At 37.1% G+C, this 5726-nt stretch overlaps 1 pseudogene; it reads right to left on the minus strand.

Annotated features, from left to right (window-relative positions):
• Nucleotides 1-2510: 2510 nt before the first annotated feature.
• On the minus strand, nucleotides 2511-5434 carry LOC105068654 (large ribosomal subunit protein eL33 pseudogene; annotated as a pseudogene).
• Between the last annotated feature and the right edge of the window lie 292 nt (nucleotides 5435-5726).

Consider the following 5726-nt stretch of genomic DNA (forward strand, 5'->3'; position numbering starts at 1 on the left):
TTGTGTTGTCTGAGTACAACTTTTGGAACTTAATTGGTCAGTCCTGCCTGGATTCCGCTCCACCAGCAGGACCGTTCACAAAACACAGTTACTTGAAAAGGACAGGTGGCTGAACATCAGAACACTCCATGGCATTTGCTTTCCGAAACTTGGATTTTTCAAGGAGCCTTTCATAAAGGGGAATAGAATGAAGGTAATTCTTTATAAGAAACATGTACATATTTCTGTTCTTGACCCCAGAAAAATTAGTCCCTGGTCCTTTGGCAAAGATATAGTCAACTAGAGAATTGGTGAGGGTGCAAGCCTTACTCTTGGGTTTGTATTTGGGATCTGCTTGTGCAAATAAGTCAGACTTCCTCGGCAAGGACTGCAGGTTTGTATCTGATGAAACCCCTGACCCCATCATCGAGAGATTTCCACTTTTGGTGCCACAGTTTCTGTTTACTGAGTTTGAGCCCAGAGATGGGTCTGGCAACTTCTGAAATAATCCCATTGAAGGGAAAAATTTCTTTGCTTTTTAATAGAGTTTTCTAGAGGGGAAGAAATACATTAAATGTTTTTAAGTAGTTAAAAATCCTAGATGTAAGCAGATCAGAATATGACAGTGCTTAGCTGTTAGTATATGCACTAAAATTCTTATCGATGAATATTGAATAAATACAAAAAAGGAAAGTTTTCAGAGAAAGAAACAAAACCTAACGTGACAATTGAAATATGTTATGGTTGTTGCTATCAATTTTACATGATACTCCTATTGCCTGATTGTCTATTGCCTAATTGTGTGTTGTCCTGTGGAAATAAAATAAGATTTTATACACAGCATAAAAATACAGTTATGCTATATTTTTATGGATTCACAGGTATGTGAAGTGTTACTCTTTTAAAGGGCAAAATAATTTGTAATTATGTTTGGTGGGAAATTTCTAAGTATTTATTACCTGCTTGCGGGGTTAGCCAACAAGATATACTGTGCATAAAAACACATGAAACAAACAAACAAAAAAATACATGAAACAAAACAGGAACACACTTCATTACTGGGAATTACACCTCAGTACTTGGAGTGTAGCTCAGGTAGCAACCGCATCCTCCTCCTGCCCTGGGAGCTTCATAAAGGGGAATAGAGCTAAGGTTAGACTTGCAAGGTCTCCGGCCCCACCCCAGACCTGCTGGCCCAGACCCCCAGGGATTAGAATGGACTTTACAGGTTGAGAGATGCAGGACTAATGCACAAATGCGCTCAGGGCAGCAGAGCTTTTTACTTGTTCTTACTCCTTCACTAGCGTCCTCAGGTGACACTGCCCTTCTAGTTGGCATTATAGGTACCTCTGCTGTTTCAGTTAAGAGGAACCAAGTTCCGGGATGGGAGTGGGGGGACAATGAATAATCCTGCTACAGCAGCTATTTCTAATACCACATTTCAAAGGAAAATGGCCACTGTGAAACGCAGAGGTGAGGCTTTGCGAGAACCATTTTACGTGTTCACAAGCTTTCTCTGAGTTTTTGGAGGGCATGGGAGGGCTGATGTGCCTGCCCTGAAGGCTTTGAAGGATGGATGGTGTGTTTTATGCATGAGAAATCAAGTAACAAAAGTCGTTTAAAAGGCAATCGAGCATTGAACCAAACTAAGTCTTAAAGCCTACTTTGGGTGCTTGGAGTCAATACTATATGAGAATTAACAATATCCATTTAAATAAAATAAAATTAAAAATCCATTTACTTGCAATTACAGCAGTTGATGGCAAGTCAAATCCTCAGCTGACCCTACTGGTCTCATCAGAAGGTTGTGCGCTGCTACAGTGGACTTGGTCACAATGTCATTATCTCCTATACTCAGAAGTGGTAACTTAAAGTGAGAAGTCTCAATTTATAATAGTTGAAAAAGTAAACTAGAGAACCTTATCTTTTAGGTGAGAAAGCAGATATTTGTACTCATCGTGCTTTCAGATGCCGTGTTGTAACCAAGATGGTTTTTCACAATCAAAATATCATTCAAATAGGATTTTTTAAGAACATTTTAAAGGTTTACCAAAAGAAAACTTAGGATTTCATCCAACTTGCCATTTTTTATTTGCCTCCTTGACTGCTTTTGGTATGAAAAAAACAGGACTCTAAGTGGGCTTCTATAATTTGAGTTACTTGATACAGTTGCTCTTTCTGGTGATAGATTTTTTTCCCTGCAATTTTAAGTAAAGACACATTTTTCAACTATGAAAATTAGATGCATTCAATTTTAACAAATTTATTTTTCAGTTTTAAAAAATAGGGGGAAGAATAGCTCAGTGGTAGAGTGCATGCTTAGCAATGCATGAGGTCCTGGGTTTAATCCCCAGTACCACCATTAAAATAAATAAATAAATAAATACATACATACATACATACACATACACACACACATATATATATACACACACATATGTTAGAAATTTTGATGTAGTTTATATAATCAGTTTCATTGGGAGAAAACAGGCCATTTAAAATATTTTTTTCAAGAGAACAAATCTACACTTTTATTTATTTACTTTTCAATAAGTATAAATCCTTGAGGGGTACAGCATCACACGGATTCTGTGTCCAATGGCCTTAGCAGGAAGATTGCTTCAGAATTTGGCAAGAACCGTGCCACTGTTTCCATGAGCACGAGTTACCTTTCCTCAGATTACTCTGGATTTGTTTGGTTTTCCACCAGGAGTTACTGTGTTGTTCTTTGCTTTGTACATATAAGCACATCTCTTGCCCAGAAAGAATTCAGTTTCATCTCCAGCATAAACACCTTCAATTTTAAGAAGAGCTGTGTGTTCCCTCTGGTTCCGGAGACCCCTCTTATAGCCAGCAAAAATGGCCTTGGACCACAGCCTTCCAGACATATTTATCGTTTTAGAAGTCCTGTTCCCAGCAGGCCTCCACAGTCTCCAAGATGGCTGAAAGAGAAAGACCATTTTAATTTTAATGAATGATTACTTCCACAGACTACATTGATACGAAGAAAATAAAATTACAAAATGTTTGTTATCCCAAAAGATGGTGCTTAGAAAACTAAGTCATAGCAGATGACAAATACATATCCATGAAGATTTAAACACATGTGGTTATATATTTCTCACAAATTAAATTAGTTATGTGATTAGATCTTCACACTAAGGAATTTGTTTAGATTAAAGCCATTTAAGATTTTTTTTTCATTTAAGATTTTTTAAAGTCGATCCTGTGTCCTAAATGTTATCCTATTTTTTTTAACATTTTTTATTCATTTAATGTTATCCTATTTTAAGAGAGGACTTTGTAAAGTAGATACTATTCTAATTGTCTTCAAAGCGTTTTTTTAGTTTCTGAAATCTACAATATCTTGGGATTTCAGGTTGAATATGGCAGATTAAATATGTGCATTTATCTCCACTCCATCCACAAAACCCCACTAAATGACAGTAAAGGAATGAAAAAGAAAAGATAGAAATTCATATTGAAAAAAAAAAACAAGATAGCAGGTAACAGCGGCTGGGTGGTGACAAGGATATTTTAATGCTTCTGAACCCCATAAATGCTCAGGAATTCTGAGCTACCTCTGAAGGCTGAGGCAAAGTTGGTATCAGGGTGGGCAACTAACAGTGTCTGCTGTAATTTAAAACAAAACCAAAAAGAGCAGTATAAGCATGAGATAGAAAAGCAAACAGATGAAACTGCTAAGGGTTTAAAATGCTTGTTTCTGGGAGGTGGGAATTGGGATGGGGAAGCAAAAGTCGGGGGTCTGCTCTTCTGAAAGCCTTGTGTCATTTCATTTTTAAATTTAGGTATATACATCATTTAGATTTTTTTAAGCTGCTTTTGACAAGAGTATAGGGGGAAAGGTATGCAAATACTGTAGATGGGAACCTAAAATTGTAAAATCTTTCTGGATGGCAGTTGAGTAATATGGATCAAATTTTTTAATGTGTGGAACATTTAGTCCAGCATTTCCACTCTTGGAATTTATTTTGAGGAAGTAATTGGACAACTGATGCTTTGATTATAAAATGGAAAAACTGGAAGCTATCTACATGCCCTGCACCAGAATCTTGATTTGAACAAGTCATAGCCATCCATACAATGGAATTATACGCAAATATTTTAAACAGTGGGTTTCACACCCGCCAGATGGTCAAAAATTGTAAAAGCCTGAAAAAAGCAAGAGTTGCTGAGCACGTGAAATAACGGAAAGGCCGATATACTGCTGGCGAGTGGGTACTGGTACAATACTTTTGGGGAAAAAAAGCAAAAATTGGTGTTTCGTAAATGAAAAGCCAAATACGCACTTACTTGATTAGCAATTGTTCTCCTAGGGAGTCTAAAATATGATTACTATTATCTAATAAAATGGCAGATAAATCAAGGGATAGGTCCCATATTGCAACTAGTAACAGATGCGATAACATCCCTGAAAGTGTTCTGAAAGCCCCAAGCTGCACCCAACCTAAGTACGCAAAATAACGCAAAAAAATTTACGTCTAAACGGAAACTTTAAAAAAAAAAAAACCCAAAACTCACCAACACAAACTTACATATGAAATACAAAAACCTACATAGAACGCCGGAACCAAAAAAATTGACCATCACGAAAACTCGCTAACTGCGCGCATGTAACAAAATGCGCGCTTATATGTACAGATCGTACGTGCTAAGAAAGGAAAGTTCAACAAGTCTATCTTTTTACACACAAATGGTAGCCTTACTGATTGTAAGGCCTCCAAAAATTATGCAGTCACTCAGGCTTCCATGACATCAGGAACTATCAATAAGTAAGAAAAAGTCTCACACAAACATGAAGGAAAAACATGAGTGCGAATAATGCGGTAAGTTCGGAGAGACAGTAATGAGGGTACTGCCACTCCTAGAACAGTGAGGGTGACTGTAAACCCGGGTCAAGAGCCTGCAGCAGTTTTTTCAGTGAACTGGGTAAGCACTTCATTCTTTGAAATAATAGGTGAAAAGAAAATCTATGGCTTGGGTGCCAAATATATTGCGTGCAATGCATTACGGTTATGCAAATGACTGCTGAGTCACCGCCCCCCAGAGTCAAGTGTAACTCCCGAGCTCGGCCCAAGCCTGCTTCCCGTCCCATCTACCCGGGACCCCGACTCCAGTTCTGCTCATCAAGGCTCTGAGAGTAATTTTTTTTTTTTTTTTTTTTTTGGATAAAGGATTTTGTTGACCGCTTACAGAGATGTTGGAGCTCTATATTTGACACGCGAGAAGGTTCACCGTATAGTATCAAATGATACCGTATAGTATCAAATAAAAGACAAGTTACAAAAATATATTTGATATTACACTTTTTCTTCCAAAAAGAAATGTGTATGTGTCTGTTGGGCATGTATGTGCATAGAAAAATGCCCATACAAAAATTAGACTTACACTAAAATATTAATGGCTGTTATGTCTTTTTGTTAACACTATTTTTTTTTGTCTGTTTTCAGAAATTTCTGTCCTTGACATGGAGAGAAAATAAGAAAAATCAATAAAATGACTTCATAATAAGCAAAGATAAAGAAGTAGAAGGGAAGGATAATAAACATAACAGAAGTGCCAGACAAAGAATCAAGGAAGCCAAAATGATTTTTTTAAAGACTTGATCAAGGAAGAAAAGGAGGCGTGAATAATATTAGGAACAAGAAATGGGATATAATCAAAGATATGAAAGTGTGGCTGAACAGACTGGCTTCCTTTCCAGTATCATTTCTCTCCTTTCTCTT

The sequence above is a fragment of the Camelus bactrianus genome, chromosome X (assembly GCF_048773025.1).
Source record: "Camelus bactrianus isolate YW-2024 breed Bactrian camel chromosome X, ASM4877302v1, whole genome shotgun sequence".
Taxonomy (NCBI): Eukaryota; Metazoa; Chordata; class Mammalia; order Artiodactyla; family Camelidae; genus Camelus; species Camelus bactrianus.